Genomic DNA, 25,996 nt, shown 5'->3' with positions numbered 1-25,996 from the left:
TGTTCTTTGGGTAATGTTTTGGAGATAGTTTTGGTGTTATTTGGGTAATATTGTGGTAACAGTTTTGGTGTTATTTGGGTAATATTTTGGAGATAGTTTTGGTGTTATTTGGGTAATATTTTTAGTATTATTTAGGTAATATTTTGGTAATAGTTTTGGTATTATTTGGGTAATATTTTGGTGATAGTTTTGGTGTTATTTGGCTAATGTTTTGGTAATATTTTTAGTATTATTTGGGTAATATTTTGGAGATAGTTTTGGTACTATTTGGGTAATATCTTTGTAATAGTTTTGGTATTATTTGGGTAATAATTTTGGTGTTATTTGGGTAATATCTTTGTAATAGTTTTGGTGTTCTTTGGGTAATATTTTGGTAACAGTTTTGGTGTTATTTGGGTAATATTTTGGTGATAGTTTTGGTATTATTTAGGTAATATCTTGGAAGTATTTTTGGTATTATTTAGGTAATATTTTGGTAATAGTTTTGGTGTTCTTTGGGTAATATTTTGGTATGATTTGGGTAACATTTTGGAGATATTTTTGGTATTATTTGGGTAATATTTTGGAGATATTTTTAGTGTTATTTGGGTAATATTTTGGAGATATTTTTGGTGTTATTTGGGTAATATCCTTGTAATAGTTTTGGTGTTATTTGGGTAATATCTTTGCTGTTGCCATTCATGGTGAGAGTTTCAGATGGGTTAACTCTTGTTAGAATAATAATTTCCATTCTGCCAAGCTGCAGTTCACAGGTCAGACTGTTCCCTGCAGGCTCAGTAAGAAATGTCCTTGGTGCTTTCTGAGTGCTGTGTGCACTTTGGGTGTCAACCTCAGGAGAAAAATGGCATTTTGGGGTTTCTGGCTGGAAAAACGGCATTTTGGGGTTTCTGACTGGAAAAATGGCATTTTGGGGTTTCTGACTGGAAAAAATGGCATTTTGGGGTTTCTGACTGGAAAAAATGGCATTTTGGGGTTTCTGGCTGGAAAAACGGCATTTTGGGGTTTCTGGCTGGAAAAATGGCATTTTGGGGTTTCTGACTGGAAAAAATGGCATTTTGGGGTTTCTGGCTGGAAAAACGGCATTTTGGGGTTTCTGGCTGGAAAAAACGGCATTTTGGGGTTTCTGACTGGAAAAATGGCATTTTGGGGTTTCTGGCTGGAAAAATGGCATTTTGGGGTTTCTGACTGGAAAAAATGGCATTTTGGGGTTTCTGACTGGAAAAAATGGCATTTTGGGGTTTCTGGCTGGAAAAACGGCATTTTGGGGTTTCTGGCTGGAAAAATGGCATTTTGGGGTTTCTGACTGGAAAAATGGCATTTTGGGGTTTCTGACTGGAAAAATGGCATTTTGGGGTTTCTGGCTGGAAAAATGGCATTTTTGAATTTCAAACTGCTTTTGCAAATCGCTCCTGTGCCTAAAATCACCTTTAAAGATGAATGCAGCTTTTCCTCTCTCGTCCCTTTGTTCTGTATATATTTTTGAAAATGATCAGCCTTGAATATTGGATTAAATAATTGGTTTGCTGCTGCAAAATCTGCTTTGTAAGGAGCATTGGTTTTGCTGTTCCTGCACATTCTCCCTGCTGCTGGATAAGCACAGGTTCCCAGTGGTGCCACTGTGCAGGGATGGTTTGGTTGATTTGCCCCAGTTCTGGACCATTTCTGGTAAAGGAAATAATTTCAACCATGATTTTCACCTGGGAGAGGGGGAATTTCTTTCGGCTACATTTAAAAAAATACATTTTGAATTTCTACTCTCAATTTTCTTGAGCTCTAATGCATTTTTTTTTTTTGCCTCAGACTGTAGTTGGATGTTGAGCTGCACAGGGCAGGAATGCTGCATTTAGGGAATCCAGAGGAAGTCTGATTCAGTGCAACTTGCATGTGAGGGAGCTGATGTGTATCTGCTTCTAATTTACATTCCTTTAGTCTTACCACTTAGACTTAATTAGATTTATGCCCCTCTGCAGCTTCTAACTTGTGCTGTCTGCAGCTCCCTCCCAGCCCAGAGCTGCAGTGCCAGGAGCTGCTGGGAAAAAGGAAATGGGAGGGATGGCCCTGAGCTTGTGCCTTTCTCTGGCAGCTCTGGCAACTCCTTCTGGGTGAGAAAAGTCAGTTTTAATCTTGAGTTTAGCTGTTATCCTTGAGCTTGTTCTGGGGAAAATGAAGTTTAGTTTTAATCTTGAATTTAGCAGTTACGCTTGAGCTTGTTCTGGTTAAAATTAAGTTGGTTTGGAAGTTAGTTTTAATCTTGAGTTTAGCTGTTATCCCTAAACTTGTTCTGGGTAAAAAGAAGTTAGTTGGAAGTTAGTTTTAACCTTGAGTTTAGCTTCTATCCCTAAACTTGTTCTGGGTAAAAAGAAGTTAGTTTTAAATTTTGAATTTAGCTGTTATCCTTGAGCTTGTTATGGTAAAATGAAGTTTAGTTTTAATCTTGAATTTAGCAGTTACGCTTGAGCTTGTTCTGGGTAAAATGAAGTTGGTTTGGAAGTTAGTTTTAAATTTTGAGTTTAGCTGTTATCCCTAAACTTGTTCTGGGTAAAAAGAAGTTAGTTGGAAGTTAGTTTTAAATTCTGAATTTAGCTGTTATCCTTGAACTTGTTCTGGGTAAAATGAAATTAGTTTGGAAGCTAGTTTTAACCTTGAGTTTAGCTGTTATCCCTAAACTTGTTCTGGGTAAAAAGAAGTTAGTTTGAAATTCTGAATTTAGCAGTTTTCCTTGAGCTTGTTCTGGGTAAGAAAAAGTTAGTTTTAATCTTGAATTTAGCTGTTATCCCTAAACTTATTCTGGGTAAAAAGACGTTAGTTTGGAAGTTAGTTTTAACCTTGAGTTTAGCTTCTATCCCTAAATTTGTTCTGGGTAAAAAGAAGTTAGTTTTAAATTTTGAATTTAGATGTTATCCTTGAGCTTGTTCTGGGAAAATGAAGTTTAGTTTTAATCTTGAATTTAGCAGTCACGCTTGAGCTTGTTCTGGGTAAAATGGAGTTGGTTTGGAAGTTAGTTTTAAATTTTGAGTTTAGCTGTTATCCCTAAACTTGTTCTGAGTAAAAAGAAGTTAGTTGGAAGTTAGTTTTAAATTTTGAATTTAGCTGTTACCCTTAAATTTGTTCTGGGTAAAATGAAATTAGTTTGGAAGCCAGTTTTAACCTTGAGTTTAGCTGTTATCCTTAAACTTGTTCTGGGTAAAATGAAGTTAGCTTGAAATTCTGAATTTAGCAGTTTTCCTTGAGCTTGTTCTGGGTAAGAAAAAGTTAGTTTTAATCTTGAATTTAGCTGTTATCCCTAAACTTGTTCTGGGTAAAAAGAAGTTAGTTTTAAATTTTGAATTTAGCTGTTATTCTTGAACTTATTCTGAGTAAGAAAAAGTTAGTTTTAATCTTGAATTTCGCTGACATCCTTTAACTTGTTCTGGGTAAAAAGAAGTTAGTTTTAAATTTTGAATTTAGATGTTACCCTTAAATTTGTTCTGGGTAAAATGAAATTAGTTTGGAAGTTAGTTTTAAATTTTGAATTTAGATGTTACCCTTAAATTTGTTCTGGGTAAACTGAAGTTAGTTGGAAGTTAGTTTTAAATTTTGAATTTAGCTGTTATTCTTGAACTTATTCTGGGTAAGAAAAAGTTAGTTTTAATCTTGAATTTAGCTGTTATCCTTAAACTTGTTCTAGGTAAAATGAAGTTACTTTGAAATTCTGAATTTAGCAGTTTTCCTTGAGCTTGTTCTGGGTAATAAAAAGTTCGTTTTAAATTTTGAATTTAGATGTCATTCTTGAACTTGTTCTAGGTAAGAAAAAAGTTAGTTTTAATCTTGAATTTAGCTGTTATCCTTGAACTTGTTCTGGGTAAAAAGAAGTTGGTTTGAAATTCTGAATTTAGCCATTTTCCTTGAGCTTGTTCTGGGTAAAAAGAAGTTAGTTTGGAAGTTAGTTTTAAATTTTGAATTCAGCTGTTATCCTTGAACTTGTTCTGGGTAAGAAAAAGTTAGTTTTAATCTTGAATTTAGCTGTTATCCCTAAACTTGTTCTGGGTAAAAAGAAGTTTGAAATTCTGAATTTAGCTGTTATCCTTAAACTTGTTCTGGGTAAAATGGAAGTTATTTTTAAATTTTGAATTTAGCTGTTATCCTTGAGCTTGTTCTGGGTAAAATGGAGTTGGTTTGGAAGTTAGTTTTAATCTTGAATTTAACTGTTATCCTTGAGCTCGTTCTGGGTAAAAAGTTAGTTGGAAGTTAGGTTTAAATTCTGAATTTAGCACTTACCCTTGAGCTTGTTCTGGGTAAAAAAAAAGTTACTTTTAAATCTTGAATTTAGCTGTCATCCTTGAACTCGTTCTGGGTAAGAAAAAGTTAGTTTGGAAGTTGTTTTAAATTCTGAATTTAGTGTTATCCTTGAGCTTCAGTGAGGTTCTGGTTCAGTGAGGTTCTGAGGTTCAGTGGTGCTGCTATAAGTACTGGAAATTTTGTGATTTCTTGACCTGGGGAGTGATAAATGGCAATCTTTGGGTGTCTGTGAATTTTGTGTAAAACAGAATTTTGTGAATTTGTAAAACAGAATTCTGCAGCGTTTCCAATATTCCAGTAACAACCAGGAGTGCAGCAATATTACCAATATTTATGAATGGAATGCTTTGAAATGTGAAGGATCCTCTTATCTCCGTGGGCACTCTCTGCAGGGCCAGTGACACTGAAGTGTCTTTGTGTATACAGATCATGAGCTGTTTAAAACAAACACTTTCCAACTTAGCAGCACTTCAAGAAATGAGTTTAACCTCAGGCAGCAACCAAGGGCCACACAGCTCCTCACTTGCCAGCCCTGCTGGGATGGGAGAGGAATCAGAAAAAAGGGTGAAAAACCTGTGGGTTGAGCCAAGACCAATTTAATTGTTGAAATAAAAGATTATATTTGTGATAATGCAAAGAGCAAAGGGGAAGAGGGAGGAATAAACCCCAGGACAGAGGCACTGAGTGGTGGCCAGCACTGATGGGTGATCCCCACTTGATGCCCAGTTCCTACTGGACAGTGCCAAATTTACCCTGGGTGCTGCTTTCAGGCTCTGCTTTGGCTCAGGAGCCATGAACTGAATTGCAGCAGTTGAAATCATCCTGCACTTGTTTGCCATGACAATTTATGAAGCACATTTGTTTAACTGCTGTGTCAGGGGAAGGATTAATTATGGAGCAGGAATGGCTACTGCACATGGGGATTTTAACTCCTGCCACGGGGAGGGAAGCAGTCATTGAGGTTTATTCTGCATTAAAAAGCAAAAGAAGGCTGAACAAAAGACAGGCAGTGATGCCATTATTAGCCAGACACGTTAAGGGCTGGTCACTAATTTCTGACTTGTCAATAGTGGGGAAAAGGCCATAAAAAATCTGTTTGCACTGATGAGGAGCTACAGGTGATGTGCAACTTTATTTATTTCACCTGTAAATGGCACCTGGATGGTTTTGCTGGGATCTTTCAGGGATGGGGTTTAGAAGAAATAACCATTTCTGTGATGTGCACCCATGCTGGGTTTTATTGTTAGCACAGCCCCAAGCCTCACAGAAGGTGGGTGATTGTAAACTTGATTTTTGTAGTTTCCAGTGAGATGCTTGGCACTCATTCCTCTTCTCTCCCTGCACTGCTCTCCCTGGGTTTGTTCTGCTTTCTCATCTGCTCAGGGCTCACTTTGGCTGCCTTTGGAAGAGCACAGGGTGAGCTGGTAGGGTCTAAGTAAGTATTCAGGCGCTGAGGAGGAATATTATTTCCCACTCTTTATTTCCCATTCTTTATGTCTCTTTCTCTCTCTTTCTCTCTCTCTTTCTCTCTCTCTTTCACTCTCTCTTTCTCTCTCTCTCTATCTCTCTTTCTTTCTCTCTTTCTTTCTCTTTCTTTCTCTCTCTCTTTCTCTCTCTCTTTCTCTCTCTCTTTCTCTCTCTCTTTCACTCTCTCTTTCTCTCTCTATCTCTCTTTCTCTCTTTCTTTCTCTCTTTCTTTCTCTCTTTCTTTCTCTCTTTCTTTCTCTCTTTCTTTCTCTCTTTCTTTCTCTCTTTCTTTCTCTCTTTCTTTCTCTCTTTCTTTCTCTCTCTCTCTTCTCTCTTTCTCTCTCTCTTTCTCTCTCTCTTTCACTCTCTCTTTCTCTCTCTCTTTCTCTCTCTCTTTCACTCTCTCTTTCTCTCTCTCTTTCTCTCTCTCTATCTCTCTCTCTTTCTCTCTCTTTCTCTCTCTTTCTCTCTCTTTCTCTCTCTTTCTCTCTCTTTCTCTCTCTTTCTTCCTTTCCTCCCTCCTTTCCTCCCTCCTTTCCCATTCATTCCCATTCTTTATCTGCTATAAGGGGTTTGGGATCTGGTCTTTCAGTCATAAACAGAGTTTTAAAAGCATAATCTTGACTTTGAGAGAACAGTGAGGGAAAGCAGTGATCAGGGCTTGTGCTTGCAGACTTTATTGTGAGCACTTTGTACTCAGTGTGTGTGGATTTACAGGAACACTTTATTTACACTGCCCTCCAGTATGTAAACCCAGTTAAAAATGTGGTAAAGAATGAGAAAAACCATGTCTTTCCTCACTCTCTCAGGGTAATGTAGTGAAAAGTCTGCTGTGGGCAAGCAGGAGAAAATCCACTTCCAGAAGGAAATGAAAGCTTTGGGAACAGCTCACAAATGGCACCACCAATTCCTGGGTAAAACTTTGCATTTTAATGCTTTGGACCAAATCCACCTCCTCTTGAGCCTTGATTTATGTTTTGCAAACCTGATAGAGAACTACATTAAAAACACCAAAACAGAATTATGATTGATGAATCCATGCTCCTTGCACATGTGCCATCAGTCCCACGTGTGCAGGGCAGCCTGGAGCTGCAATTCCACACTCCTTGCCTGTGAACACTGTGATTGTTTGGCAACAGTTGCTTTCATGTGGTTTAGCTTAATCCACTTCAAATAATTAAGCCAGACCATACAGTTGATATTTCTAGTACAGAAGAATTATTGTGCTTTAAAATCCCTGCCCTAATCTGCTTTCTAATAAAATCCTGGTGTAGACAAGAGCCACCAAGCAGATTTTACTGCTCCTCTCTGCTATCAGGAGTTCATTAGGAGCACAGATTTTGTGCTGGCTGCCACCCCCTCATGAATAAATATGCAATGATTATTTGGTTTGGAAAGCTGATCCCAAAAAAAGATCCTGCTTCAAGGCAGGGTTGAGGAGAATTTATTCTTTTTTAGCACTGTTGAAGAAGATGGTGGCTCAGTAATCTTGTTGATTGAAATGAAAACCAAGCAGGATTTCTAGCAGAATTAGACTTGAGTGCTGTTATTTGTGTTGAAGATATTAGTGATGAAATATTTCCAGCATCACCAGGACTTTCCACCCACGCTGCTGCTACTGTTTGTTGTGTAAATTTATGGCAAATGATGGGCAGGGAGCCCGAGGCAGGATTTAAAATCAGTGTTTGCAGGAACATTTCAAGACATTTAAATGAACATTTAAAGAGCTTCCATCCTTCTGTGGGAACAGTTGCATCAGCACTGCAAATACCCCAGGTCCTGAAGGGCTCCTGAGTGACTAAAAATGAGGAATTGGATGGAGTTTGATCTGTGAATGCAGGTGGCACAAGGGAAATCTCAAGGATAATTTGCAGTTTGGTTTTAGAGGATTGTGAGGTTTGGCCAGCATTAGTTTGGTTGTGTGTTTTGGAGTTTTTTGTTTGTTTGTTTTCCTTTTTTTTTTCCTGGAGATTCATCAGAAAAATGGGCAACAGGACAGCATTTTTGCACAAGTGTGAAATAGCAGTTTAGTGGCACAATCCTTGTGTATTTTCTGTTCACAGCTTCAGCATTCTGAGTAGAACTGGGAAGGAATTGTAGTGTAAGGACAGGAAATATTCCATAGCAAAATATGGCTCAAAAAAGGAAAGATTTCCAGCAGAACACAATCTTATCATGTGATGTGCCCTCTGTATTTTATTTGCACCTGTGAGTGAAAAATAGCAAATCTTGTGACAAAGAAATAAATGGAAAAGGTCTTGGATCCTGAATTAAGAATTTCAGTATTGCTGCTTATCCATGAACTTTTGCTTGAAGGGAATCAAACTGGTTTAATAAGGGCATCCTGGAGCATGTTTAGGGATCTTTTGACATCTAAAATAAGTTTATGTCCTTCAAAATTCCTCACTCTGGGGAGTGTTGGGCTCTGCTCCTTCACCTGGGAGTCATTACAAGGACTGACAAAATCCCTGTCTTGGCTTTTCCCAGTGCAGCCTCAGTAGGAATTTCCCTTGCCATGAAAATGTTGTACTTAAAATCTCCCTCCTGGGACTTCCAGACTCCTCCAGTAATGAAGTTTTTAATTTTGTTGGACAGTGCTTGCTGCAATCCTGCTTGGTTGAGGGCAACACAACCACTTGAATTCAGATCTTTATTCTGCATTTTGTAAATAAATTTAGCAGTGTTTTCTGTGTGGGATTTTTCTGAGTGCTTTCAGAGTTTGGGGGATTTTATTTAGGGTCTGTCAGCTCTTAGGTGTCTCTTATCAACCAACCCAGCACAAATTTTCATTTGGAGCTTGGCAACTTCTTCAGGACTTTGAGGGGATGGTGAGAAGCTCTCCAGGATAAAATCTAATATGAATAGAGATGGATTCACCACGTGGATGTTTGTTTCTTCTTTTATGGCTAATTAAAATATTGATTTTAATAAGTCCTATTAATATTATTTAATATTGATGTTAATAAGTCCTATTAAGGATTTATTTCAATTGTTTTTATCCTCAGATTTGCCTCATCAGCAGACAATGGAATGTTTTCCAGCAGTGCTCTGGAATTCCAATATGTTCAGAATGAGCAGTGTTGAAATTTGTGATCCTACTGTGCAAGGATCTGTCTTTGGGAGAATTTCAGGTTATATATTTTTTTCAGAATATTTTTTTTTTTTTTTTGCAGAATATATATATATATTTTGCAGAATATATATATATATTTTGCAGAATATATATATTTTGCAGTGTATATATATATATTTTGCAGTGTATATATATATATTTTGCAGTATATATTTTGCAGTATATATATTTTGCAGTATATATATATTTTGCAGTATATATATATTTTGCAGTATATATATATTTTGCAGTATATATATATATTTTGCAGTATATATATATATTTTGCAGTATATATATATTTTGCAGTATATATATATATTTTGCAGTGTATGTATATATATTTTGCAGTATATATATATTTTGCAGAATATATATATATTTTGCAGAATATATATTTTAGAACATATATATATATTTTTCAGAATTGATTTGGTCATCTTTTTGCCAGGTTGGTTCAGAGAAGAGGCAGATATTTGATATACACAAAAAGTTGTCCTTGAAAATTAGAGGTGTGATCAGACTTGTGGTGCTCTGCTACTCACTTTAATACCCTGGATCCTTTAATTGTGGCAATTAATGTGTAGTTCACTAATGGAACAGTTTTAATGATTTAGGAGCTGTGTTTATTGTCAGAGCTTATCTGTGCTGTCCAGCAAAAGAGAAACTGAAGTTTCCTGGAGGAAAAGCTCTGATTTCTAGGGAGCAGTGTCAGCAAAAATCTACATTTTGTAATCCCTTAACAGCCACGAGAGGTGTTAAAAGTACATTTATCAGTTTGTCATGTAAGTAATGCTTGATCAATGGTGGAAAGAGTCCAGTTAGTTTTGGAGTGGAATTTGTGACATAAATCATCCTTTTCTTTTTAATGGAAGGGGGATAAGTATGGAAATGTGATGTTTGAGCACAGTAATAATGTGATGAAAAACCACAAGTGCTTCAGTCCTGGAGATGCAGCCTGAATCATCTGATGATGTATGAATACCAAAAGCTTGAAATAATAAAACTGAGTAAGAACATGCAGAGTGTTCTGCTTTTAAATTGATGAACCCCACAGAAAATACCAATATCTTCACTGTTTTAAATATCAGTAAAGCTGTTTTTCAGTAAAATATCTGAATGGCTGAACTTCTGACCCTCTGCTTTTTGTCTTTCCAAACCCTTTAGCTGTTTCTATCACTCGGGGTCTCACAGAGTAGCTTCCTGTGAGTGCTGGCAGGGCCATCCCATTCATTTTAGGATTTTCTTGGAAGCATGAGTGTTACATAGGACAACTGCTTGCTTGGCTTGTTTTGTTTGAAAAAAACAATGAATTATTCTTATCCCCGGAAAGTTTCACCCCTTTTTTTTTCTTTTTTTTTTCCCTCTGAGTTTATTGTAGCAAGAAAATAAAAGGATGTTTTCAATGCGTTAAATAGGCTGGAAAATGGGGCAATTGTCTGCCTGGCGCCTCGGTGTGTTTTAGAGCAGGGGAACCCCATTAGCAGAGCCACTGGAGGGGTGGAAATTCCTGCAGGAACAAAGGGCCTGCGTGTTCCTTTGGAATGATTTTTTTGAAAAGTTCAGCTGCCTGCAGTTTGTAAACAGTCACAGCATCCTTCGGGCTGCCCAGATGTTCCTGAGCAGCAGCAGCCACACAATCGTGGCTTTTCTTCCTCAGCCCTTCCCACTTAATTCGGGATAAAATATGGGGGGTTGCTGCCATTTCCCCCCAATAAATGGTGTCTGCTGCAATTTTATCTCTCTGAATGTTCTCTGCAAGTGCAGGGGGAGGATGGAATTTGCCATCAGATCCCAAGCAGGGCTCTGAAAATCACAGCTGGCTGAATTGCTGAGGGGATGCACATGGGGCTGTCAGAGCACAAATGGTTTCAGTTCTGCTGCTCCATGGTTGTCATTTCTCACATGCTGCCCTTGGGATTTGCCTGTTTTACCAGTTGTGGGTTTCCCTGGCTCGGGATTGAAGGCATTTTGAGACAGTAATTCGTGTTCAGACTCAAGTGTTTATTATTTCTTATCAGTAAAACAGTCTCATTACTGTGAGGTCAGCAGCTTTTCATTAGAAGGCACAAAATGGCCAACAGTCTCTTGTTACCAGGTCTTTTAAGACTGAACTATCCAATTAAGAACTGACACCGGGATTATTTTCTCTTTTAACCCAAGAACTGATTCCACAGAGCTGCAATGCAGACTTTTCTGCCCAATTACAAAATGCCACCCAAACCCATGGAGAAGGAGGAAGAAGAAGCATGAAGAAGAAACCCAGGATGACACCCTGTGCCCTCCATCTTGCTTCCATCCACAACATACTAAAAATCCCAAAACTAAATTTCTCACCAAGTGATATAACTACACTACTCTCTATAATCTATTTCACACTTTTGTGAATTCTAGTTTATTTTGAAGTCTGGGAAACTTTCTCCATGAATGAGGGTCAAAGTCAGAGCTTCCCTGGGGGTCAGGACACCCCAGAGCAGACAGAGAAATATTCCTGAAATAGCCCTGGGTTTGCACAAGCACAGCTCCTGTTTGTTACAGCCTGAACTCCCCAACAATGCAGGGAAATTATTCCCTGGTTAGGGTTTGTCTGTGGAGGTTTCTGCTGGGGATGGAAACTGGAGTAGTGCAAATGTGGCCATTCTTCCCGTGGTACACATGATTTGGCGTGTTTAATTTGGTTTTAGAACGGAAATACAAAGTTCTTTGTTAATTAGGAGTCCTTCAGGCTGCCTAGGAAAGAAAAGGCAGGCTGCTTTCCAGGATGTCCTTCAGGAGCACACAGGGCATTCCTGGAAATGGCAGTGAGCAGACCTGGCGAGGGGAAAGGAGTTTAAATATTGCAGCAGGGCTTTGCATTTGGCATATTTACCACTTTCTCTGCTCTTTTTTATGTGTAGCTCCTTATTTCAGCACTTGATTAAGTGTCTGAAGGGTTGGATAGAGCACTTTGCAACCTCTAACAGCGTGTCTTAAACCAGTCTCAACATTATAAACTCAATTCTTTCAGCAGCAGTTAAAATTGCTGTAAATTAAAAGTTAAAATTGAGGTGGTCCTACAACCTTCACTCCTTGTTCAGTCTCACAGCCTTTAGTGAAACGATCGTGGAAATTTTACAGCTCTGTTGTAAAAGGCAACATGCAAGCCCTTAGGTAATGAGCATCTGTTTGGGATTTCCATTTTTCCCTGGCTGGGAAGGCAGGGTTTATTCATGGTGTGCCATTCATCCCCGAGCTGGAGCAGGAGGGATCGGCACAGGGATTTTCCAGGCGAGGGGAGCGTCCTGCTGGAATGGCTGGTGACACAAAGGGAGGGTACAGTCAATTCACGCTCTGCTCTCCTGACTTCGGCCTTTTGTTCTGCTCTTCTACAAGGGAAAAAAGAAAAGAAACTTGGTTTTTCTCCAAGAAGCAAACACCAAAATGACTTGCTTTTATTTTTTCCCCCTTGATGGACTATGGGGTTTTTTTGACTTAGAGATGGGGTAACTGAGAGGTGTTTTAAAAACTTTTATTCTATTTTTAGTCTCATGTGAAGGGAGACAATACAGATGTTATAATTCACGCCATCACAATCAGAAGTTAACTATCTCTTAATTACAATATGTTATAATTACAGTATATTGTAATAGCAATAAATGCTTATTAATAAATAAATAATAAAATTAATAGATAAAAACTTTTATATTCATTTATTATTTATTTAATAAATGAATAGTAAATTATAAATAAAATAAATACATTAATAAACCTTTTATATTAATTTATTATTTATTTATTTTAAAATTTTCTATTTTTATTCTCATGTCAAGGGTGAGACAATACAGTTGTTATAATTCACACTATCACAATCAGAAGTTATCTCTTAATACAAAAAATTACAATATATTATAATTACAGTATATTGTAATAGCAATAAATACTTACTAATAAGGAATAAAATTAATATATAAAAACTTTTATATTTATTATTTATTTAATAAATGAATAGTAAATTATAAATGAAATAAATAAATAGATAAAAAACTTTCCTATTTATTTATTATTTATTTAATAAATGAATAGTAAATTGTAAATTATAAATAAATAAATAAAAAACTTATATTAATTTATTATTTATTTATTTTAAAACTTTTTTCTATTTTTAGTCTCATGTCAAGGGTGAGACAATACAGATGTTATAATTCATGCCATCACAATCAGAAGTTAACTATCTCTTAATTACAATATGTTATAATTACAGTATATTGTAATAGTAATACATACTTATTAATAAATAAATAATAAAATTAATATATAAAACTTTTATATTTATTTATCATTTATTTAATAGATAGTATATTATAAATAAAATAAATTAATTAATAAAATAATATATTAAAAACTTTTATATTTATTATTTATTGATTTTAAAACTTTTTTCTATTTTTAGTCTCATGTGAAGGGAGACAATACAGATGTTATAATTCACACCATCACAATCAGAAGTTAACCATCTCTTAATTACAATATGTTATAATTACAGTATATTGTAATAGCAATAAATACTTACTAATAAGGAATAAAATTAATATATAAAAACTTTTATATTTATTATTTATTTAATAAATGAATAGTAAATTATAAATGAAATAAATAAATAGATAAAAAACTTTTCTATTTATTTATTATTTATTTAATAAATGAATAGTAAATTGTAAATTATAAATAAATAAATAAAAAACTTATATTAATTTATTATTTATTTATTTTAAAACTTTTTTCTATTTTTAGTCTCATGTCAAGGGTGAGACAATACAGATGTTATAATTCATGCCATCACAATCAGAAGTTAACTATCTCTTAATTACAATATGTTATAATTACAGTATATTGTAATAGTAATACATACTTATTAATAAATAAATAATAAAATTAATATATAAAACTTTTATATTTATTTATCATTTATTTAATAGATAGTATATTATAAATAAAATAAATTAATTAATAAAATAATATATTTAAAACTTTTATATGTATTATGTATTGATTTTAAAACTTTTTTCTATTTTTAGTCTCATGTGAAGGGAGACAATACAGATGTTATAATTCACACTATCACAATCAGAAGTTAACCATCTCTTAATTACAATATGTTATAATTACAGTATATTGTAATAGTAATAAATACTTATTAATAAGGAATAAAATTAATAGATAAAAACTTTTATATTTATTTTTTATTTATTTAATAATAATTTGGGAAATTAAAAAAAAAAAGCAAGGAGAATTTGGGAAATTAAAGCAAGAAGAATTTGGAACATAAAAATCTATTTTTTTTTAAATTTCATTTTTAAAAAGGACAGTTCCTGGTGTCAGTGGCAAGCTCAGAGTGCTGAGCAGCAGTGGCTCAGCTTGCCCTGAGTCCCTGCAGATGTTTTGCCTTTAAAGGTCACTGGCACTTGGTGCCAGGCTGGCTCCTGCTCCCAGCTGCACTGGGCGCTGACAGCAGCAAGGAAAGGAAATTCCATGGATTTCTTGGGCACTTCCAAGTGTCCCCACAGCCCCTTGGCCAGCTGGGAGAGTGGGATTTACATGGGAATTCTGTGTCAGAACAGAGGGGATGGGAGCAGCCAGGACTGCTGGGGCTCTGAGGGCTCAGGACACAATCCCTGTGCTCCTAAGGGCTGGAGTTTGGCAAGAATTCAAAATTAAATCGACCCATTAGGTATTGACCCATTAGACATTGATCCCTTTGATAATAACCCATTTGATATTGATCCCTTTGATAATGACCCATTAGATATTGATCCCTTTGATAATGACCCAATAGATATTGACCCATTAGATATTGATCCCTTTGATAATGACCCAGTAGATATTGGCCCATTAGATATTGACCCCTTTTTTGATTGACCTCTTTTTGATTGACCTCTTTTTGATCCCTTTGATTTGCCCATCAGATTGATCCCTGTGATTGATCTCTTTGATTGATCCCTTTAATTGATCCCTTTGATTTGCCCATCAGATTGATCCCTGTGATTGATCTCTTTGATTGATCCCTTTAATTGATCCCTTTGATTTGCCCATCAGATTGATCCCTGTGATTGATCCCTTTGATTGATCCCTTTGATTGATCCCTTTGATTTACCCCTCTGATTGACCCAAGATTAAATGTATCCATCTATAGGTAAAGCAGAGGCAACCTGGCAAACCCATGTGACAACTGCAGTATGATATTGGAATAAATCTTGAATAAAACGAAATAAAAATTGTCATAGACATTTGAATTTAGTTATCTGCCTGACTCTGATGTGTTCCCACTTTTTTGTGGTCACCTGCTCAGCTTTGCATGCCTGTGTCTGTCTGATCTTCTGGCAGCTCTACCCTAAATTTATTTTTCTTTTTCCTTTTCAGAAGCAGGGCCCAGTGGCACTATGAGCTGTTCCACTGTCCCCAGTGCAATCCCATTAATGCCACTTTCTGCTCTGTCATGCTCAAATATTAATTAGGAGCAGGCAGAAGGCTGACAATAGAAAAATGTGGATTTTTACCACTTCTTGTGGCTTTTCCTCCTGCCCTGCTTTGAGAAACAGAAGCTGTAAATGAGGATTTTTTTTAAGGTCTCTTTCAATTTACTCTCTGTGTTCTCTGAGGTCTTATTTTTAATTTTCTTTCTACCTGCCATTATGAAGGCCCTGGTGGGTGGGTAATGGGTTGGAGGCTGCAAATGAGTGTGCAACTTATTGCTGGAATTAAATTCCATGGGCCAGCTATTTAATTAATGTTCCATTAATTAATGGAATCCTTGATTTTGTATGGCTGTAAGGAAACCCACATCACGTCACTTGTGAAGTAACTGAGATTAATTTGATTGCACAGATATATTGTTATTAATGTAATAAAACATTTAATGTATTGAATGTTTTTAAGCAATAGTTCATTTATTTTTTAATGAGGATTTCTTTTGCGTTTTGTTGAAATAGCTAGAAAAAACTGGAAGGTACTTTTGTTTCAGTTAGAGGTTTGTGGTGTCAGCTTTAACTGAAATGTTCTTCTGCAATTTGAGAGTTGCTCTTCCAAAGGTGGAAAATTCTAACACAAAGGTGGAAAATTCACTCACTAAGTGAGTAAAAGAAGAGGTGAGAAAGGGTGAAATTGGGGCTCCAGGAAGAACAAGGCTGTCCTGTGCTCCAGCATTTTCAGCACAATTTCTTTGCCATGGTTTGAATCATTGTTTTAGCCCATAATTCATGAGAGTTTAGATTTAGAAATATTTTATAATGTTTAATATCCAGGTGCTTGTGAAGTAAATGTATGAGAAGGAAATTGGGAATTCTAGAGAGAATTTAGCTGGAGGTTATGGAGAAAGGAATTGACAACTTAAAAGTTCCTTTAAGAGCTGCAAGGGCCTTTCTTGAATTTGCTACCATCATATTTTAGCCCATAAATAAAAAGAGCCATAATAAACATAATTTCTTGAAGTCTGCTAAATCATATTTTAGCCCCTAATTGTTTTGTCAGCCTGAGTTTGGGTTTGTCACTGTTCTGAGAAGGAGCTGTTGAATGTGTTGTGATTTAAATCAGTGGCAGCAGTTTGTGCTGTGCAATGTTGGGGTAAAATAATAATGTGAGGGATGAAATGACAGCTGAGAAATGCTGCTGGCATCAATACATCCCCTCCCAGCTTGTTCTCACTTACAGGCTGTGTATTCTCAATTTCCCTTGGAAACCAATTCAGGGAACAGCTTTGGGAAGTTCTCCTGGCCCAGCAGCACCAGTTTAGAGAGTTCACTGCTATGGTTAACAATATAAAGCATTAATTGCTTTATAATTAATTAATATAATAATATAAAATAATAATAATAATAATAATAATAATAATAATAATAATAATAATAATAATAATAATAATAATAATATAAGATGCATTATATTAAATATAGTATTATAGTATTAATATATTTAATACAGCATTATAGTATATAGTATATTAATATATGTGATATATTTAATACATCTCAGTATGTGTTATATTTTAAATGTATTATATATTATATATTAATATATTTACTGTATATTATACTAAATATAGTATTATAGTATATATATTATGTATATTAATATATTTGCTCTATAGTATATGAAATATAGTACTATAATATATATAGTATATATGCATAGTATTGTGTGTATATATAATATAGTATAGTATTTTAATAATAATTTAGTGATTTATATTATTAAATATATTATTATTTATTTTATTGTATTTTATAATATTTTTATATAATACTATATATATATAGTATTTTAATAATATTTTTAGGGTTTTTTTTCTGTGAAACTTTGCAAGCTGTTGGGTGTTTGATAACCTCTGGCAGTGCTCAGATATCACTCCAGCTGCTGGATCCTGATGTGGCTAATTGGTTTCTTTGGGATTGTCTCACTGCACAGACACTCCTGACACAAACTCAATCTTCCAGCAAGCAAAGCTAAAGCGAGCAGGGTTTGAGCTGAGCTGCTTGGCCTGTCTGGGAGTATAAAACAAAATCTAAATTAGCTCAATAGAAATGATGTTGAAATGTTCTGGGCTGGAGTTGGTCTGACTGCAGAGAAGCTTCAGCACAATTTACCAACACCTGTGAGGCTGACAGAGCTCTGAGGGCTCAGTTTGTGGAGAACCTGAGGAGAAAGTGGGGTATAAAATCCATGTTGCTGCCTAGCAGTAAATAAGAATGATCTGAGAACAGTGACTGCAGTGGGAGCAGCGGCACTGCCAGGCTGGGAAGGTTGGGCTCAACTTTAAAAATTCATGTTCCACATGTACACAGAGTATGTTTAAGGTTGGGCTTGTTTTTGTTTTTGGCTTGTTTGCTTGTTTGGGGTTTTTGGTTTTTTTAATTTTTTTTTTTGTTTTTAGGTGTGGTAAAAAATATTATTAAGGTCAAATACTTTTGAAATAATAGAGAACAAGACCCTCAATTGGAAAACAGTAGCCTTAGAGCTTGAATGAAATTTCATTTTAATTTTAAAAACTCATGTTCCACGTGTGCACAGAGGAAAAAAAGGAGGAATGCTGAGATGGGATCCAGCTCACCAGAGCTGGATTTTCTTGGTGGCATAAAATTCCATAGAAGTAAAAATTCATGCAGAAGTTTTGCCAGGGGTGATGTGTGAGCATTGCTCCACAGCTGATCTCCACTTTGTTATTGGTGACAAGAATTTACTGCTGCAAATGTGCTGCACCACGCCTGAATGCAAAGGCTCTGGAGCTGGAGGGCTGTTTGCTCAGGAAAATCAGCAGGCAGCTGGTTTGTGTTCTTTGGAGCCTCCTGTGGAGGGATTTGTGCTCAGGGAGAGTCTGGGGGTGTCTGATAGGACCCACAGTCAGGTTCCCTTTGTGGCTGCATCCTGCACCCAATAACCAACCACCTTTTTTAGCCAATTACACAAAGCCACCCCAAGCCATGGAGAAGGAGGAGAAGAAGAAGGAGCAGCCACTGCCCCAAAAGCTCCATCTTGCTTTATTTATATTCCTGTATTCTAAACCCTTAAACTCTGAGTTTTCCCCCTGTGATATCACACACTGCTGACCAAACTCCACACCCACAATCCCAGCTCTGTCATTCCATTCTGGAAGCTGCTCCACAGCCTCAGGTCAGTGGCTCTGGAGCTGGAGGGCTGTTTGCTCAGGAAAATCAGCAGGCAGCTGGTTTGTGTTCCTTTGGAGCCTCCTGTGGAGGGATTTGTGCTCAGGGAGTCTGGGGGTGTCTGATAGGACCCACAGTCAGGTTCCCTTTGTGGCTGCGTCCTGCTGCTGCCAGCTCTGCCAGGTGAGCTTTGATCTTGGGATCATCTGCACTGCACATTTCTGACTGGGGCTGCTGCCCTGCAGGGCTCATTCCCAGGAGCAGTAATTCATTCTAATTATTGTGAGCTTCGGGGATGTGGAGCCCTCATATTGATCAGAGAAATTGTGCAAGGGCATCTTCCTGAGCCCCAGGTCAGTCTGTGGGGGGTTTAGCTGAAGTTAAGGAGCAGATTGTGCTCACTGAGATGTGGGAAGGGTCACAAGAACCCCAGAATGTCCAAGATGTGTAACTCACCCAGTTTTTCCCAAAAGGCAACGTTTTGGTTGCTGCAATGCTGGGCTTGCAGATGTACAGGCAGGAATTGGCTGCTTCACTTTCTTGTGAGATCAATCCTTCCTGGTGGGCCCTGGGAGAATCTGAATTTATATCCCCCTTAGGTAAAGGTAAAGAGAGGAGTTTGTGTGGAGTCTTTGCTTCTTTTTTGCCAGAGATGGGATTAAATGTGTGAGATGGAATTTCTTGTTGGGACTCAGATGTTTGTTAGTTCTTATCCATGTCACAGTCTCACAAACCCTGAGTGCTGCAGCACTTTAACAAACTAAAAATGGAGCCATGTCTCTCTCTCTACAAGGCCTTTTAAGGATAAACTGTCCAATTAAGAAATGACACCTCAATTATTTTTACTTTTAACCCAATAACCAACCACCTGGACTTTTTTATCCAATTACACAAAGCCACCCAAAGCCATGGAGAAGGAGGTGAAGAAGAAGGAGCAGCCACTGCCCCAAAAGCTCCATCTTGCTCTATATCTATTACTGTATTCCAAACCTTAAACTCTGAGTTTTCCCCCTGTGATATCACACACTGCTAATCAAGCTCCACACCCACAATCCCAGCTCTGTCATTCCATTCTGGAAGCTGCTCCACAGCCCCAGGTCAGTGCAGTGTTCTCCTGGGGGTCAGTGGCAGCACAGAAAGGCTGAAATTCTCAGCATCCAGGGTTCCAACCAGTCTGCAGCCTGAGCAGAGTCTGGAGAAGGAGGTGGGTGTTCCACCAGGGTTCCTTTAATAACTCTTTAATAAAGGCTGCTGCTGTTTAAAATCCATTGTCAGTGCATTAACAGGTCAGACAGGTTCTGCCTGAAAGGAGTATCCAGAGCAGAAGTTCTTTTCTTTGTAATTTTGAGCGTGGATGAAAGCAAGGTGTGGTCCTTGGAGAGTCAGGACCTGACTGGCTTCTGTGCCTGCAGGGAAATCTCATCTTCCTGCCTGATTTCTGCAGCTGCCACAGAGCTGGATCCTTGCCCCAGGTGAAAACTGGATGGATTCCTGTGTGCAAGGCTCCTTGCAGATAGAAATTCTGCATGCACAACATTCCTAATCTATCACCTGGATGAGATGTTAGAAAATTCACCTTTTAGAAGTCAAAATGCTGATCACGACGCTTCAGTTTAGGCGCATTCTTGTCTGTATATAGAATTAAAAATATAATAATTTGTTCCATTGTGTTATGGATGTCCAAGTAAGTGACTTCAGGGAAAGCTCAGGACACTGAATTTGTTCTGAGACAGAGGATCTCTACATGGCTGAGTGCATTTGATGGATGGGACACCAAAGGAGAAAATGTTTTTTGACAGCCTTTATCCATCTACACTTCTAAAAACTTGTTGTGCTCTGCCCAACCCAAACATTTTGGCACTTCATGATTGGCCTTCAAAAATGTTCAGTTCAAAAGTCATCTCTCATTTCCAGTTCTGAGCTTGTGGATTCACTTTGAGGCCTCATTTGCATTTGCATTTTTAAAAACAAAATCTGTTAGATTCAAAAGCTGAAAAACAGAAATTGTGTGCAATATCTTCAGGTGCCTATGGGAGAAATGGGCCTTTAAGAAAAGCATTAGCATTGCAAAACTTGGCAATATTATGGAGTTGCAACATAAAGAACCTGGAGGAAAAAAGGAGCAATACTCTTTAAACATTTCTGTATTTTAAAAGTCATATATTACAATATTTATCCTGAAAACTGATTCCCAAGACAGGTAATGGTAAAGAGTAGAGTGTCTCCAGCTCAGGATTTTGGGTTCTTTGTTACATTTAGTTTATTAATAAATTAAAAACCATTATATATAATGTATAAAATTTTATCTAATTAATTTTAATTTATTAAATTATTTCTATAGTTTTGTAAAAAATATTTTTATAGTTTATATTTATATATAGTATTGATATTATATATTTATATATTATGAATTTATAATTTATAATGATGTTGTATTTATATTTTATATTATAGATATATATTTGGTATATTTATATAGTTAGTTATAATTTTATATGTTTTATATATTTCTATATTTAATATATATTTGATACTTTTTATATGTTTATATATTTTATATACAAATAAGAAATTTATATTATTTATTTATCTATTTGTATAGAAATATAGAATTTCTATATTTCATCTATAAATACTTTTATATTATTTAATATATCTTTATATGTTTATTATAGTTATAAATTATTTTATGTATTTAATTTTTATACATTATATATAAATAAACATATAAACAAAAATTTAATATATATATAATAATATATATTATATACTTCTAAGGCTGACACAAATTCAGTGTTTAGGTGGTCCCAGCCCCGTTTCCAGGGCTGACACAAATTCAGCATTAAGGTGGTCACAGCCCCATTTCCAGAGCTGACACAAATTCAGTGTTTAGGTGGCACAGCCCCATTTCCAGGGCTGACACAAACTCAGCATTAAGGTGGTCACAGCCCCACTGCCAAGGCTGACACAAATTCAGTGTTTAGGTGGTCACAGCCCCGTTTCCAGGGCTGACACAAACTCAGTGTTTAGGTGGTCACAGCCCCATTTCCAGGGCTGACACAAATTCAGTGTTTAGGTGGTCACAGCCCCGTTTCCAGAGCTGACACAAATTCAGTGTTTAGGTGGGCACAGCCCCACTGCCAAGGCTGACACAAACTCAGTGTTTAGGTGGTCCCAGCCCCGTTTCCAGGCTGACACAAACTCAGCGTTAAGGTGGTCACAGTCCCACTGCCAAGGCTGACACAAATTCAGTGTTTAGGTGGGCACAGCCCCACTACCAAGGCTGACACAAATTCAGTGTTTAGGTGGTCACAGTCCCATTTCCAGAGCTGACACAAATTCAGTGTTTAGGTGGTCACAGCCCCATTTCCAGAGCTGACACAAATTCAGTATTTAGGTGGTCACAGCCCCACTGCCAAGGCTGACACAAATTCAGTGTTTAGGTGGTCACAGCCCCGTTTCCAGAGCTGACACAAATTCAGTGTTTAGGTGGTCACAGCCCCATTTCCAGGCTGACACAAATTCAGTGTTTAGGTGGTCCCAGCCCTGTTTCCAGAGCTGACACAAATTCAGTGTTTAGGTGGCACAGTCCCATTTCCAGAGCTGACACAAATTCAGTGTTTAGGTGGTCCCAGCCCTGTTTCCAGAGCTGACACAAACTCAGCATTAAGGTGGTCCCAGCCCCGTTTCCAGAGCTGACACAAATTCAGTGTTTAGGTGGTCACAGCCCCATTTCCAGGGCTGACACAAATTCAGTGTTTAGGTGGTCACAGCCCCGTTTCCAAGACTGACACAAATTCAGTGTTTAGGTGGTCACAGCCCCATTTCCAGGCTGACACAAACTCAGCATTAAGGTGGTCACAGCCCCGTTTCCAGGCTGACACAAATTCAGTATTTAGGTGGTCACAGCCCCACTACCAAGGCTGACACAAATTCAGTGTTTAGGTGGTCACAGTCCCATTTCCAGAGCTGACACAAATTCAGTGTTTAGGTGGGCACAGCCCCACTACCAAGGCTGACACAAATTCAGTGTTTAGGTGGTCCCAGCCCCGTTTCCAGGCTGACACAAATTCAGTGTTTAGGTGGTCACAGCCCTGTTTCCAAGGCTGACACAAATTCAGTGTTTAGGTGGCACAGTCCCATTTCCAGAGCTGACACAAATTCAGTGTTTAGGTGGTCACAGTCCCATTTCCAGAGCTGACACAAATTCAGTATTTAGGTGGTCCCAGCCCCGTTTCCAGGCTGCCACACTCTCAATATTCAGGTTATGACCTGGGAGCTGTTGCTGTGAGGCTCAGTGCCCTGCTCTGGGGCTGCCCTGGTGCCTGTTGGTGCATGCTGTGCCTCTCTTTGTCACCTTGCAGCGAATCAGTGCCTCCCACCAGGGATGTGACTCCTCCTCTCACTGTGCTGGCCCAGCCCCAGCAATCATTGTCATGACACTTCAATTCCTCCAACTTCTGCAAGCAACAAGCCCAGAATTTTTGGCAATAATCTGATTTACGTAATTAGCCCAGCTCACCACCTACAGCTGATTTTTTTTTTTTCTTTTTCTTGCTTGGGAGTTGGGATTTGTTTATAGGGGAATTTAATCTCAGTGGAGAGCTGCTGGGACCATTAGGATTTCCTCCTCTTTTGCCACCAGTCCTGTCCCAAAATAATGCCTTTTTTCCCCTTTGCTCTGGAAGGAGGCGGATGTGAACTGCAGTACAGCCAGGACATCTGTTTTTCCACCTTTATGGGAAGAAGGTGGAATATCACTGAATTAGAGAGGCAAAAACTGAGTTCATGGATCTGAGACCACCTGTAGCTCGAGAGAAAGGAAGTAAAAAGTCAATAGGAAAAGAACCAGGAAAGGGAGAGTTAAGGGGCTACCCCGAGACTGTGATCTGGCATTTCATTTTTGGGATTTCAGCATCCCATGGCTGAGTATCTTTGGGTACTGTGTGTGCCTTGGCCTGTCCTGGGGCTGGTCTGGAGGGAAACAGGGAATTTTAAATCCTGGGTTGTTATAATATCTTCTTTAAGCCAGGTCTCATAAGCTTTTGGAGGGCTATAACACATTCGAGATAGCTCAGCTACCCTTGGAGGCATAAAAATCAGTAAGATAGCTTTTGTTGTAGTGTTGGAAACAAAAATGTTTAATAAAAAGCAAAATAACAAACAGAAAAACCCAGTTAGGTGCAGGAGGTCTTTGCTCTTGGTAAAACACCTCACAAAAGCCATTGGTTCTTTTGTTCTCTTCTTTTAGTTTCTTTCTTCTCTTCTTTTTCTAGTAAATTGTTCAGGTGGGGCATTTTGTCTTCTGTCTAATTAACTATCCTAATTCTGAGGTGAAGTCCCCCAGGTCCTATGAGGTGGTTTTTCACCTTATTGAGGAGAGAAACTCCTGGGCTTCTTTCTTTTATGAGGGGACAACGTGTTATTGTATCTTTAAACCAAGTCTCATAAGCTTTTAGAGTCTATAACACATTCAAGATAGCTCAACCACCCTTAGAAGCATAAAAATCAGTAAAATAGCTTTTGTTGTAGTGTTGAAAACAAAAATGTTTAATGAAAAGCAAAATAAACAAAAAAACCAAGCTAAGTGGAAGAAGTCTTTGCTCTTGGTAAAACACCTCACAAAAGCCATTGGTTTCTTTGTTCTCTTCTTTTTCATAGTAAATTGTTCAGGTGGGACATTTTGGTTCCTGTCCAATTAACTATCTTTAAGTTTGAGGTGAAGTCCCCCAGGTCCTATGAGGTGGCTTTTCACCTTATTGAGGAGAGAAACTCCTGGGCTTCTTTCTTTTATGAGGGGACAACGTGTTATTGTATCTTTAAACCAAGTCTCATGAGCTTTTAGAGTCTATAACACATTCAAGATAGCTCAACTACCCTTAGAAGCATAAAAATCAGTAAGATAGCTTTTGTTGTAGTGTTGCAAACAAAAAAGTTTAATAAAAAGCAAAATAAACAAAAAAAAACCACTCCAAGCTAAGTGGAAGAAGTCTTTGCTCTTGGTAAAACACCTCACAAAAGCCATTGGTTCTTTTGTTCTCTTCTTTTTCTAGTAAATTGTTCAGGTGGGGCATTTTGGCTTCTGTCCAATGAACTATCCTAATTTTGAGGTGAAGTCCCCCAGGTCCTATAAGGTGGCTTTTCACCTTATTGAGGAGAGAAACTCCTGGGCTTCTTTCTTTTATGAGGGGACAACGTGTTATTGTATCTTTAAACCAAGTCTCATAAGCTTTTAGAAGTCTATAACACATTCAAGATAGCTCAACTACCCTTAGAAGCATAAAAATCAGTAAAATAGCTTTTGTTGTAGTGTTGCAAACAAAAAAGTTTAATAAAAAGCAAAATAAACAAAAAACCCAAGCTAAGTGCAAGAAGTCTTTGCTCTTAGTAAAACACCTCACAAAAGCCATTAATTTTTTTGTTCACTTCTTTTTCTAGCAAATTGTTTAAACAAGACTTTTTAGCTTCTATCCAATTAGCTATCTTTAAGTTTGAGGTAAAGTCCCTTAAGCTTATAAAATACCTTTTTCACCTGATCAAAAAAACCCAACTTCGAAGCTTTTTCTTTTTAGAAAAGACAAAAAAATATAGTTTTGTCACTCCATCAACAAAGAGCACACTCCTACCCTGGGTCACAAATAATTCATTTTTGATTGGGAAATTGTGGTGAGACAGGATGGGGGCTCTGGGTGAGGTGGGATGGATGGGTTCAGCAAGAGAGGAAAGGCTTTAGGGTGCTTGGGATTGCTGGAAGGAGAGAGAAAGTAGCTTGAAATGAGTGAAAAGGGATGTTAGGATGGAAAATATTTTAAATGGCTGAGGAAATTTTAGGCATCTTGTGGAATATTTGTCACTTTTGGGGAAATGCTGAATTTCAGGAAGTGAAGGGGTGGTGGATGTGAGCATTGGGGGGAAAAAAAACCCCGATATAAAAAACCTGATTGATATAAAAACCCTGATATAAAATCTGCCCAGCCAAGGCTTTTTTTTTATTTTTTGTGGTTAAAATTTGGTAGCTGTGATCCTTTCCTCTGTGCCTCTGGGTAAAAGCAAGAAGTGCTAGAACATGACAAAGCTCAGCTTGTGGTCACTGCAGCACCTGGGATTCCTCATGGCCTTGGGCACCAGCTGGGGCATGGGTAGTGCTCACCAGAGGGAGGTTTTGATGATTTTTTGGTAAATTAAGGGAGATTTTTGGTAAAGTAAGGGAGTTTTTTTGTAAATTAAGGAGATTTTTGACTTTTTGGTAAATTAAAAGCCAAAAATTTGGTTTAAAGAACGTTCTGTGCTTTTAAAGGTGGTTGTGTGATCCCTAAAAAACCAGGGCAGAGCTGGCAGAGGGGAAGTGATGGGAAATGTAAATATAGATTTTATTGGTTTGTCAGAAAGCTGGAAGTTAATAACAAATAAATGTCTTTTTTAAACCAAAACATGAAAAAACCCCTTCTTTTTTCCATTTCTTTTTGGAGTGCAAACAGCAAAAGCACAATAAAAAAAGCTAGTGTTG

The 25,996-nt window shown here is 37.3% G+C and overlaps 1 protein-coding gene across 1 annotated transcript in view; it reads left to right on the top strand.

The window, feature by feature from the left end:
* VGLL4 (vestigial like family member 4) overlaps nucleotides 1-25,996 on the top strand; it is a 100,498-nt gene that overhangs the window by 10,618 nt on the left and 63,884 nt on the right. The gene's annotated exons all lie outside the window — the stretch shown is intronic.

The sequence above is a fragment of the Agelaius tricolor genome, unplaced genomic scaffold (genome assembly GCF_023055355.1).
Source record: "Agelaius tricolor isolate 1412-34295 unplaced genomic scaffold, bAgeTri1.0.p SCAF_14, whole genome shotgun sequence".
In the NCBI taxonomy this organism is placed as follows: domain Eukaryota; kingdom Metazoa; phylum Chordata; class Aves; order Passeriformes; family Icteridae; genus Agelaius; species Agelaius tricolor.
The sequence above is the reverse complement of the archived record's forward strand: the minus strand, read 5'-3'. Positions and strand labels throughout refer to the sequence as shown.